Source organism: Sorex araneus, chromosome 4 (assembly GCF_027595985.1).
Source record: "Sorex araneus isolate mSorAra2 chromosome 4, mSorAra2.pri, whole genome shotgun sequence".
Classification (NCBI taxonomy): Eukaryota; Metazoa; Chordata; class Mammalia; order Eulipotyphla; family Soricidae; genus Sorex; species Sorex araneus.
Window position 1 is genome coordinate 53,614,141 of NC_073305.1, and position 14,229 is coordinate 53,628,369.

Here is a 14,229-nt window from a genome sequence, read left to right on the forward strand (position 1 = left end):
TTATTTTGCAAGATATTTTCTTCCTTTCTGAAATTTGTCTCCAGTATTTTTTCAGACTTGTTGACAGGACTTTTAAAATAACTTGAAAAATCAAAAACCTTATAAGCAAAATGTTACAAAAAATTCTAACTTGTCATGCTCATACTCGTAATTGCTTGCAGGTCCTTTACTAAAATCATGACTGGTTATGTTGAACTCTGATCAGAAAAACTCTTAAGTTTAATAAAATATGAAAGTGTGGCAACTGATGGACCACATTTCATACTGAAGGATTTGACATTCAAACATTTTATGTTTTAAAAAGTGTTATAAGACACATTATGATTTAACAAACTCATTGTCAACAGACATACATTTACAGTAGTCCATAGCTCATTACAAACATCATTTCTAGTTATAATATAACATCCTAAAATCCTGAGAATTATTTGCAGTTTCAAAGAATTCCACTGGGTGGCAACTCTTCTAAGAATTAATGCCTCCTTTCATCAAAATGATCTAACTTCAATTTAGAGATAGGTCTCTGAAGAACATAATTCAAGGGAGGAAGGGCCAAAAAAATAACTGTGGAAAGATCTGTAGAAATTGACACCTTTAGATTTTAGTCTCTGACTATGAAGAGCATGTAGAGGTTCCTTGCAAACTAGTTTGAGACAAAACCAAAATCCATATATAAGGTCAAAGCTTGCACAAACTCACGTGATTCTTAGTAAAATATTTTATTTCCTCTAGGAAATTATAGCCAACAATTATCAGGTATTTTGTTTTCCCCCATATGGGAACCATATTGGGTGCCAAGGATCAAACCTGAGTCAGCCACATACAAGGTAAACGTCCTTCCCACTGTACTATCTCTCCAGCCTCCTTTAGTCATCAATTTTCTAAATAATTCTGATGGAATATTTGGAGAACCCAAAGAAATATGCCCCTAGAACTAAGATGATATTTTTTGTTTTTGTTTTTGCTTTTTGGGTCACACCCGGCCATGCTCAGGGGTTACTCCTGGCTTTGCACTCAGGAATTACTCCTGGTGGTGCTCAGGGGACCATATGGGATGCTGGGAATCAAATTCAGGTCCGCGACGTGCAAGGCAAACGCCCTACCTGCTGTGCTATCGCTCCATCCCTGTACTAAGATGATCTTTGCTGGTCTTAAGAGAGACAAGATATTGCGTATTTGAGACAGATAACATTTTAATGAAATGCTCTTGCAAATTAAAAAATAGTTCTAAACCAAAGCTGCCCATGTCAAATACTCATGTTTAAAGAAATTATATTTGATCTTTCTTGATCAGGTTGTAATTAAATATTTATAAATAGAAAAAAATTTTAAATATAAAATGCCAAAGCAGACTATAATATAGCTTAGTGATAAGAGCATGTGCTTTGCATATATGATGCCACATCAACAACAAAAAGGTCATTTTAAAGTCAGCTGGATTAAAGAATTGAATGTTAGACCTCCCAAACCATAAAATACTAAAAAAAAAAAAAACAAAAAAAACTGGGCAAGAGTGATTGTACAACAGGGAAAGTGATTGCCTTGCATGCAGTCAACCTAGGTTCAATCCCCAGCCTCCCATATGGTCCCCAAGCACTGCTAGGAGTGATTCCTGAGTACAGAGCGAGGAATAACCCCTGAGTATTGCTGGGTGTGACACAAAAAGAAAAAAAAAAAAAGAAAGAAAACCTTTATGGTCTCACCCAAGGGATGTGGTCAGGGGTGGAGTACCTGCCTTGCCCATCCATTGGAGGCTGCAAGTTGAATCCCTGGCTCTGCCTACCTTGATAAGTGTGATCCTCTGTATTCTGCAGCAACAAACAAAGCTTTGACACCAAGTGGGCAAGCAGCAGCATCACATAAGTGTCCAAACCATGGCTATCGCAACAAGAAAAGGAATAGGGGAAAGGTAAATTTAAATGGGGGTGGAGGGGTGGGGAGGAGAAGCTCCATGATATTAGCTTCAATGATGTCTTTAGGAATTAAATTCCAAAGCAAGGGAAATAAAAGTAAAAAATAAACTATGGGCTTATTTGATTTAATCAAGCTAAAAACCCACAGCAGGTCCCAGAGAAATAATGGACAGGGGCACATGCTTAGCATGTAGGTTAGAGTTCGATCAGATCCCCAATCACCACCAAGAGCAACCCCTGCTACTCCAAGCAAAGAGCTGGGAGTAGCCCCAAGCATCATTATAGCCCCAAAATTTAAAAGATAGTAATTAAAAAAGTAATTTTTATAAGTAGGGGCCATGGGCTAAAGAAAGTACAGCAGGTAAAGTGCTTGTCTTACATATGGCCAACTTGGATTTAATCCCCAGCACCCACATATGATCCCCCAATCTCCTCCAGGAGTGATTCCTGAGCACAGAGCAAGGAGTAAAATAAAACAGTACAAAAACATGAAACTGGGTCCATATCTCACACCATACATAAAAAGTGGATTAAAGATTTGATTTGACCAGAATCCATAAGTTTTGTTTGGTTTTGTTTTTTGCTTTTCGGGTCACACCTGGCGATGCACAGGGGTTATTCCTGGTTCATGCAGTCAGGAATTACTCCTGGCGGTGCTCAGGGGACCATATGGGATGCTGGGAATCGAACCCGGGTTGGCCGCGTGCAAGGCAAGCGCCCTACCCGCTGTGCTATCACTCCAGCCCCCAGAATCCATAAGTATAATGAAAACAAGCAAAAGTCTCCAAATATACAGACCTCAGAGGTGACTTCTGTGACAAGATTCCACTGCTAAAGTTAACAAAACCAAAAATAAACAAGTGTGACTTTATCAAATTGAAGTTTTCCTATGATACTAGAAACTCAAAGCATATAACCCATAGTTTTAAAAATAAACTTCTATTCGCTTTCTTGTAATGTAAAATGAAAGTCAGGATCTCACAGCCACTGCCATGTAAATTCATTCATCGGCTCAGTTTTACAGATTCACAACTAAATCTCTGAGGAGATGCAAGCCTAGCCACTAAAATTTATGGGTATACTGGTCCAGCTGAAAAATCTGTGGTGCCTTCACCCACACCACACAGCTGCCACCATGCAAATGGTCCAACTCCACCACTTCATGACTTACCTCTTCAGAGACACCAAACCGAACATTTCAGATACACCAGTTTCCAGGCTGAGGATACCAGGGTTTTCCTCCACTCCATCTCTCATAAACTTCCTTCTGAAAGCCCTGGCAGCAACATCCCTTGTAAATTCACCAGCCTAGTTCTATAAATCCTAAAATTTCTGGAGTGAGTGGCCACATATGCAGCCATGAAACACTTCCAAATTCAACAATACTAACATTCAAGTAGGAACAGACCAAATTAAGATAGAAAGTAACATAGAAGCCAACTAAGCTCAATAAACAAAATTTTAACAGAGGACTCAACTAGCAACAGAATGACTTAGTAAACCCTCAGACAAGTACTTAATGACCCCAAGGTGAGATATAACAACTTTCACAAAGTTTCTTTTACTAAAGTATTTTTTGATAATTCCATTAACCATTTACTTGTAACAAGCAATATAAAATAAATTAGTTTGTACCTGCTAAGGGGGTAGGTTGAAGGGGACAAAGGAAATGGGGACAATGGTGGAACTGCATTACGAACAACTTATGGTAGCTCAACCATAACAAAATTAATAATCCCATCCAAAAATGGGGAAATGGGATTGGAGAGATAGTATAACAGGTGCATAACTTGCCTGCCTTGTACAAAGCCAAGAGTAAACTCTGAGCACAGCAGAGTGTGGCCCAAATCTTCCCAAACCCCCAAACACACAGTGTGAGTTTCCAAGAAAGGCAGGGGCACGAGGGACTCAAGCATTCAGTGGCCAAGAACTGTTCCCCTGGCTGGCCCACAGCGACGAACGACAAAAGACTTGAGGAACAGAGAAACAAGGCCTGGGCCCCAGGATGATCGGTAGTCAGTTTATTTCTCTCTCCTTCCCAGTGTAGTCGGATCTCTCCCCTTACAGCACAATCATAGCCGTAGTTTGGGTCGTAGTCCCAGTCATCATAGTTCCATCATCCTAGTCTCCTCGTAGACCTCAAAGTCCTTGCTTCCTAGTCCCTCTTTCTAGCTGCCATAGTTCTCATCTTCTAGTGCCCTCTTACTCCTTACAGCATAGTTATATAGAAATCATGAAGGATGAGGGTACACATAGGTGTGGTTGAACATTATCATAACAACAAACAGATGTAAAGCCACTCCTTCAGGGGAAGTTCTAGGAAATTAACTCAAGAACAAGATCTCATTTGAGGGTTCAGCTCTCCAGATTATTAGGAGAACCACTCAAAGACGGAATTCCATCTAGGGTGTATTGCTTTCTGCTTTCCTCAGCAAGTAATCCATTTAACCAATCATAGTAAATTTACTTCTTATAATATTTCTAGTCACTTTGTATGAACACAGTAAGAGATATATTAAGCTTAAAGGTTGGCTCTTTCGAGGGTCATCTCGCTGTGTATCCCAGACCACAGTCCTCAGGCCAGGTTAGTCTTTCCTAACACCAGCAGGATGCTTATGCAATTATTTCTTTTTGGGTCGTAACAGAGTTTGTCCCATGACCATGCTCTTAAGTTATTATACTTATGGTGCTTAGCTTGTCCCCTTTCGATACCATGATAGCTTACAGCTTGCCCTGGGTTCATCCAGTCCCATGTCGGGATACTGCTTTTGAAGTGCTAGGAACTCAGCACAACTGACGCTTAAGTCAAGGAAATATGGATGCCCAGGAGTAAATATTATTTTAGAGTCAATTAACTCCCATGTTGCAAAAGCATAGAACAAACTGTCTTCCTCTGTTTATACAAAAAGGCCATTGCTAAACCATGCAAATGACATATAGAGAAAAGCAAATGGGGGGGGGCTGGAGCGATAGCACAGCGGGTAGGGCGTTTGCCTTGCACGCGGTCAACCCGGGTTCGAATCCCAGCATCCCATATGGTCCCCTGAGCATTGCCAGAGGTAATTCCTGAGTGCAAAGCCAGGAGTAACCTGTGTGCATTGCTGGGTGTGACCCAAAAAGAAAAAAAAAAAAGAAAAGCAAATGGGGCAGGAGTCATAGCGGGTGGGGCGTTTGCCTTGCACACGGCCAACCCAGGTTCGATCCCCGGCACCCCATATGGTCCCCCAGGCACCGCCAGGAGTAATTCCTGAATGCAGAGCTAGGAGTAACCCCTGAGCATCGCTGGATGTGACCCAAAAAAGAAAAATAAAGCAATATAGGATTATTAGTGTTTGATAGAAGTGGGTGTGCCTCGGGGCCCTGTTGTGGGAGTAGCACAATAAATCTAAGCTCCCTGGGGGAGGAGCAAGGACTACCCAATGCTATCCAACAACACAGAATTGGGAGATAAGATGAAACAGACACTTCTTTGAAGAGGACATATGTTTGTTTGTTTATTTGTTTTGCTTTTTGGGTCACACCCGGCGATGCCCAGGGGTTACTCCTGGCTCTGCACTCAGGAATTACCCCTGGCGGTGCTCAGGGGACCATATGGGATGCTGGGATTCGAACCCGGGTCGGCCGCGTGCAAGGCAAACGCCCTACCCGCTGTGCTATCTCTCCAGTCACCTGAAGAGGACATATGAATGGCCAGTGAGTTTAACATAAAAAGTTCATTGTTTTTCAAAGGTGACACGGAACTAAGCAATCTAGTAAAAACAGAGATCAACAAATGGGACTACATTAAACTAAAAAGCTTCTGCACCGCAAGAGATACAGTGACCAGAATACAAAGACTATCCACAGAATGGGAAAGGATATTTACACAATACCCATCAGATAAGGGGTTGATATCAATGGTATATAAAGCACTGGTTGAACTCTACAAGAAGAAAACATCCAACCCCATCAAAAAATGGGGCGAAGAAATGAACAGAAACTTTACCAAGGAAGAAATACGAATGGCCAAAAGGCACATGAAAAAGTGCTCTACATCACTAATCATCAGAGAGATGCAGATCAAAACAACCATGAGATACCACCTCACACCACAGAGACTAGCACACATCCAAAAGAACAAAAGCAACTGCTGTTGGAGAGGATGTGGGGAGAAAGGGACCCTTCTTCACTGCTGGTGGGAATGCCGACTGGTTCAGCCCTTCTGGAAAACAATTTGGACGACTCTCAAAAAATTAGATATTGAATTCCCATTTGACCCAGCAATACCACTGCTGGGAATATATCCCAGAGAGGCAAAAAAGTACAATCGAAACAACATCTGCACATGTATGTTCATCGCAGCACTGTTTACAATAGCCAGAATCTGGAAAAAACCCGAATGCCCCAGAACGGATGACTGGTTGAGGAAACTTTGGGACATCTATACAATGGAATACTATGCAGCTGTTAGAAAAAAGGAGGTCAAGAATTTTGTAGTCAAGTGGATGGGCATGAAAAGTTTCATGCTGAGTGAAATGAGTCAGAAAGAGAGAGACAGACATAGAAAGATTGCACTCATCTATGGTATATAGAATAACAGAGTGGGAGACTAACACCCAAGAACTGTAGAAATAAGTACCAGGAGGTTGACTCCATGGCTTCGAGGCTGGCCTCACGTTCCGGGGAAAGGTCAACTCAGAGAAGCGATCACCAACTACATTGTAGTCGAAGGCCATGTGGGGGAAGGGAGTTGCGGGCTGAATGAGGGCTAGAGACTGAGCACAGCGGCCACTCAACACCTTTATTGCAAACCACAACAGCTAATTAGAGAGAGAAAACAGAAGGGAATGCCTTGCCACAGTGGCAGGGTGGGGTGGGGGGGGAGATGGGATTGGGGAGGGTGGGAGGGACACTGGGTTTACGGGTGGTGGAGAATGGGCACTGGTGAAGGGATGGGTTCCCAAACTTTGTATGAGGGAAGTATAAGCACAAAAGTGTATAAATCTGTAACTGTACCCTCACGGTGATTCTCTAATTAAAAATAAATAAATTAAAAAAAAAGTTCATTGTTATTTATTATTAGGGAAATCCAAATCAAATTGATAATGGGTTAACATCTCAAACCAGTGAGAATGACATTTAAAACAGTGGAGGCATCTAAGAGATAGTACAGAGATTAAGGTGTTTACCTTACATGAGGCTGATCCAGGTTCGATTCCCAGAATACATTTGGTCCCCTAAGCAACAGCAAGAGTAATCCTTGAGCACAGCTAGCTACACTCCCAAACCATGAACAAAATTACTGGAAAACATTGGTGTTGATGGTGATGTGATGGAAAAGGAACCTTCTTCATTCACTGGTGATGTGAATGTCCTCTGCTTTAGTCTCTATAGAAAACAGTATGTGGAAAAAAGTATTCAATAAAGTATTTCCTTGTGGAAATGCAAAAATAGTACAGTCACTCTGAAAACAGCTGGGTTTTTAATTTTTTTTTTACAAAACCAAATATACTTTTATGTGCATAGTAACCATATCCCTTGGTATTTACCCAAAGTTAAAAACTAATTTGCTTTTGTTTGGGGGTCACACCCTGCAATGCTGAGGAGTTACTCCTGGTTCTGTATTTGGAATTACTCCTAGCAGTGCTCAGGGATGTAATTACTTGTGGTGTTCATGGAATAAATGTCAGGGATCAAAGCTGAGTCAGTCACATACAAGGCAAGCGTCCTGTATGCTGTACTAATGCTCTAGCTCCAGAAGCCAAAAATTTATGTACATACAAAAATCTATACATGGAAATATGGTGCCACCAGCAGTTCAACATGTACCTACGGGCTAAGTATATCAGCAGCCTAATGGTGCCTTCAGACTTTCTGTCATCCCAAAACTGTCACTGTGCCTCTGGCCGGACCCCAACCACTCTAGACCAAGTTTCCCCGCCAAGTTAGGCATTTGGGAGCCATACTCACAAACCACCTCTGGTTCAGCTATACAATCTCATTTATCAGCCTTGCTTCAGAAATCCATAAATGAATCTTGAAGGAGATCATAAGCCGCAGTTAATCATCTCAGAACAGACCTCACCGAGATATTACCTGCTGAAAATTCAGATATGCAGGTTTTGTGACTGAAATCTCCAGGCTTTCTCAGGGTTGGGGTGGGCAACCTCTCCCCACTTTCCTGCACTCCTGAGAGCACCAGCAATCACCCCTATAAACCAACTTCAGCGCCACCATATAAGCTCTTCTACTGGCTTTGCTTCAGAGAGCCATAAATAAATCTCAAAAGAGATCAAAAGCCGCAGTTAATCTCAGATTCTCACAAGGCTGAACAGACCAGGAAAATTGGAGGGGGTTGCGGGTTTGCCTGGTGCTACCCAAGCAGAGCTCACCTGGCAACCACCTGCTCCCACAACCCAAAATCACTGCCATGCCTCCGCTAGAGTCTACCTTTTCGGGTCAGACCACCGAGATAAAAACTGAAAATTCAGATATATATGGGGTTTGTGACTAAAATCTCCAGGCTTTCTCGGGGGTCAGGATGGGCTACCTCCGCCCACCTCCCTGTACTTTCTGAAGCCCTGGCAATCACGTCCATACTCCAAAGCTGCCACCCAGTTAAAAAACTACTCCAGCCTTACCTTCCCAATAAAAATACTTAATGCCTTGAATAAACATGATGACTTCTTAGTACTTGTATTGCAAACCGTAATGCACAAAAGGAAAGAAAGAAAAGTGCCTGCCATAAAGGCAGGCTAGGGGTGGAGGTAACTGGGGGATGGTAGGAGGGAAATGGGGACATGGGTGGTGGGAAATATACACTGGTGGGATGGGTGTTGGATCATTAAATAACTGAAACTCAATCATGAACAGCTTTGTAATGGTCTCTCTCACAGATATTTTATTAAAAAATGTTTAAAGGGGGCTGGAGGGGCCGGAGCGATAGCACAGCGGGTAGGGCGTTTGCCTTGCACGCGGCCGACCCGGGTTCGATCCCCGGCATCCCATATGGTCCCCCAAGCACCGCCAGGAGTAGTTCCTGAGTGCAAACCCAGGAGTAACCCCTGAGCATCGCTGGGTGTGACCCAAAAAGCAAAAAAAAAAATAAAAATAAAAAAAAATAAAGGGGGCTGGAGCAATAGCACAGTGGGTAGGGCGTTTGCCTTGCATGTGACTGACCCGGGTTCAATCCCCAGCATCCCATATGGCCCTCAAGCACCGTCAGGAGTGATTCCTGAGTGCAGAGCCAGAAGTAGCCCCTGTACATCGCCTGTACATTGCCGGGTGTGACCCCAAAACAAAACAAATTTTTCTTTAGAAAAAGATGGGGCTGGAGCTATAGTACAGCAGGTAGGGCATTTGCCTTGCATGCACGGACAACCCGGATTCGATCCCCAGCATTCCATACGGTCCCCCAAGCACTGCCAGGAGTGATTCCTGAGTGCAGAGCCAGGAGTAACCCCTGAGCACCACCGGGTGTGACCCCCAAAAAAACCCAAACCCATACATAGGGAGTACATAGGGGTTAAGACACTTGACTTGCACACAGTCAGCCCCCGTTTGACTCTCAGCACTGTCTGTAGTTCCCTGAGCACTTTCCAGAGTGGCTTCTGAGCACAGAGAGATCTTTGTGGTGGGGGCGGTGGGGAGGCCCCAGAGGGGCATGCCTGACAGCTCAGGGCTTACTTCTGCTCTAAGTTCAGGAATAACTGGGCAGAGTTTAGGGGACTAAATGTAATGCTAGAGATGTAAACTGGGACAATTATTTGCAAGGCAATTTCCTCACCTGCTCCACTCTGACTCTAGCAGCATTATTTTCAATTGCCAAAACTTAGAAACACCATTCAGAAGATGAATAAATCAAGGTTCACGAGCTATCATAACTTGAAAAGACATGAACACATACTATTGACTAAAAGATACATTTTGTATGACTCCAAATACATTATATTCTGGAAAAAAGCAAAAGTATGGAAAGTGAAAACAGTGGTTTCCAGAAAGTATAATTGGAGAAGAGGAATAGGTAGAAGACATGTTTTGTAGTGCAACAATGCCCTAATGTATTCTCTAACAGTGGGTGTATGTCATTCATCCATTTGCCAAACCCATAAAATATACACCAAGATATAATATAAACTATGAATTTTACACGATGATATGACATCATTTGGAATAATCTTACCGCTCTAGTAGATGATTGATAGTTGGAGTTGGCCTTTAGTGGTGTATGGGAAATCTCTTTACCTTCATTCAATTTTTTTGGTGAGTTTTTGTCTATACTTTTTTTTTTTTTTTTTGCTTTTTGGGTCACACCCAGCAATGCTCAGGGGTTACTCCTGGGTTTGCAATTATTCCTAGCGGTGCTTGGGGGACCATATGGGATGCCAGGCATCGAACCCAGGTCGGCCACAAGCAAGGCAAACGTCCTACCCTCTGTGCTATCATTCTGGCCCCATACTTTAAAAATATCCTTTAAAAATGCAAAAATGGGGCCAGAGGGGCTGGAGTGATAGCACAGCGGGTAGGGTATTTGCCTTGCACACGGCCAACCCAGGTTCGATTCCGCATCCCATATGGTCCCCCGAGCACCACCAGGAGTAATTCCTGAGTGCATATAACAATAATAATAATAATAATAATAATAATAATAATAATAATAATAAGGCCAAAAAGATAGTCTAGGAATTAGATGCTTGCCTTGCATCAGGCCAACCTTTTTTTTTTTTTGGCTTTTTGGGTCACACCTGGCAATGCACAGGGGTTACTCCTGGCTCTGCACTCAGGAATTACCCCTGGTAGCGCTCAGGGGACTATATGGGATGCTGGGAATAGAACCCGGGTCGGCCGCATGCAAGGCAAACGCCCTCCCCGCTGTGCTATCGCTCCAGCCCCCAGGCCAACCCTTTTTGAAATCACCAGCACTACATATAATCCAGGAGAACTGCCAGATATGGCTTCTAAGCGCCCCCCCCCCACAAAAAAACACACATATTTGGAAAGGGAAGATAAAAAAAGGGTTAAGGTGCTCACCTTGCATTCACGCATTCACTTTCGCTGGCACCATATGTGGTCCCCAAGTGCCACCAGGGTAGATCCACCAGGGTAGATCCTCGAGCAGTCAGGAGTAAAAAAAAAATAAACCCTGAGCACTATCAGGTGTGGCCCCCACACACAAAACAAGCAGATTAACTGTAGTAATTTCCGATAAAGCAGACTTTAAAATGTGACCAGGGATTTCATGATGAAGGGAAGGAGCCAGCATTCCAAGAAGACCACTGCCACATACATATACATACATATATGTGTATATATATGCATATATATATACATACACACATTCACACATGTATAATGAAAATATCAAATTATTTGAAGCAAGAATTACCAATAGAAAAAAATAAAATGGTTAAATCAATCTAAGCAGAGGGAAGAAACAATATAAAATAGAAACAAATGAAATTGCAAACAGTAAAATAATAGATAAAAATCATATAAAACAAAAGCTGTTTTCCTGAAAAGAATAAAATTGATGAGCCTCTAGACTGGCTGAGTCACAGATTACTAATATCAGAAAGGAAACAAAAAGGTGGGTTGCTATCTCTAGAGTCCATGGGCTTTAAAAAGCCTGACCCTAGTCAATGTCAAAGCAATTACTATTACACCTAAGATAATTTTGCACATAGGCTGAATTCTCCATTAAGAAACTCATAGTCTGGAAAATAAAAGTCGCATATTTCAATTATTATAGTGCCAATAAGGTGAATGGAAAAAATAAACACACAGAAACTGGCAGCAAAATGTCCAGATTACTGAAAAGCAACTCAGACAAAAGACAATGGGAAACATTGTGCACTCAAATTCAAAATAAAAAGCTTAAGGGACATAAGGATAAACAACAGCGTTGTCTCTAACTCTGATTCTGTTAGACAATTCCTCTTCAGTTTCTGTTAACATACTTAAGAATTATTTGATGGAATACATTTTAATCTAGGGTATAATCAACTGTTATGTATACTTGGGAACGCCACAGAGACCTCTTATTGATCGATCAACACTAAGCTCAATTATTGTATAACAGTAAGCATTGGATCTTGATAGTGTCAAACATTTTATGAGCATTGAGCACGCTGATTAGGTCAGACAGTGATTTTGTTTGAATACCTTGCAAACTGCTTTAGCAAATAATACAAAAATCTCAAGTTGGGGAGAACAACAAAACACATTTCAGGCCATGGAGGAGGGAGGCGGGGTATAGTGCAAAAACAAAGGAGAAAATGAATGTTTACATGTTTGAAGCTGTATTAGATCTCTGCCACAACCTTCAAAAACCTATCATCAGTAGCACTGAAGAAAAAAGTGTTTTGTTTTGTTAATGGGTCATACCCGGCAATGCTCAGGAATTACTTCTGACGGTAATTGGGAACCATATGGAATTGAACTGGGTGAGCCTCGTGTAAGGCAAATGGCAGCCCTACTATTGGCTCTACTTCTGGCTCCTGTAGAAAAAGTATTTTTTAAAGACTACATAAAGTAGCTTACTGAGGTAGGAGTGGGAAGAATCCCCAGCAGTGGTGGAAACTGTATCTGGGGCCCTGTGTGCATAGCAGGTATGTGTTCCAACCCTCTGCGTGATCTCCCTAGCCCAATGCTTCCTTGGAAAAAGAAAAAAAATATTGTAACACTTTGACCCATTTTGTGCACATTAGGCAATTTTAATTTTGCTTTCTCAGGGGAGGGGGGTGGTGGCTTGTGCCACACCCAGTAGTACTCAGGGAGAACACCTGTCAGTGCTTGGGAGGACTACTGTGTGGGGATCAAACTGGGTGGCTCCTTGCACAATTTTGTTTTGAGGTTACGTCCAGTGATGCTCTGGGCTTAACTCCTGGCTCTGCACTCAATCATTCCTGGCAGGGCTCAAGGGACCATATGAGGTGTCAGGGACGAAACCCAAGTTAGCCACTTGCAAGAGTACCAAAGTACCCTGTCTGCTGTACTATCATAGCGCTGCCCCCATAGTGTTCTGTCTAGAAAGAACTGGAGGCAGGGAAGAGAGAACTCATCCAAGGGGCTTATCAAGCAACTTAAATATACATGTTGTCTATTTTGATAACATACTAATTCCAAATTCCCTTTCACTTGATACAGCAGTTTTTTTTTTTTTTTTTTTTTTTTTGCTTTTTGGGTCACACCTGGCGATGCACAGGGGTTATTCCTGGCTCATGCACTCAGGAATTACTCCTGGCAGTGCTCAGGGGACCATATGGGGTGCTGGGGAATCGAACCTGGCTCGGCCGAGTGCAAGGCAAATGCCCTACCCACTGTGCTATCGCTCCAGCCCCTACAGCAGTTACTTTTTGAGGTAAAATCCACATGCCTTATTTTTACCCTCCTCTCTGTCCCCAACACATTTTACACACATTAAAAAAAAAAGAGACGAGACCCCAAATGGCCCCACACAACTGCTTCCTCTGCTCCTGAACAACCATGATCCCCAAGGCCCACTACTTTCAGTACCCAGCGGCTTCTTGCAGAAATGCCTCTAGACTGTGAATTAAGCTAAGACCCCATTCCGCCCCAGGAGGGTAAAGGTTTTTCTCTCTCGGCCTTTCCTTATAGCGGCAGCCGCGGAGTGGTGACCGCCATCTTTTAGAGCCCACTAAACAAAGGTATGAGCTTGCGGTCATGAGACTTCTGAGAGAAATTTCTCTGGACTTAATTACTGAAACACCAGAAATGCGGTCGTGCGAACTCATATGCTCTTTATTCCCAGCAATGGAAAACAAATTATCAAATGATGCCTTTTCGGCAGGTCTGATTGTTGGGGGAAAATTCCAAATAATAGTGTTTTTTGTTTAAATATTAAATGTAATCAGAGTAAAGTGAAAATCATCAGCCACACAGTCGATGGGCGGGGTGGGGAGAATTGGGAAGTATACTGGGGTTCTTGGTTGTGGAACATGTGCACTGGTGAAGGGATGGGTGTTTGATCATTGTGTGACTTGGACTTAAACGTGTAAGCTTTATAACTTTTCTCATGGTGATTCAACAACAACAACAAAAAAAGCAAAAATAACTCCAACCTTATTCCCGTTCTGTAATTTTGTTGTTGAAATGCCTGGGAGTCATACACACTTATTTGTGGTGTACCAGGTTTAACCTAGCAACATCAGCCTGATACAATACTTCCTATAACTGAATTATCTTTTGGTTAATTATATTTTAGTTAATAAAATTATATTAACCTTATTATAAGGTTATCAAGTTAAGTCCCTAGCAACTTAATAGCTATAGTCAAGTAAAAGCTTTTATTACTTTGATAAATGTAAAAGACTTAACA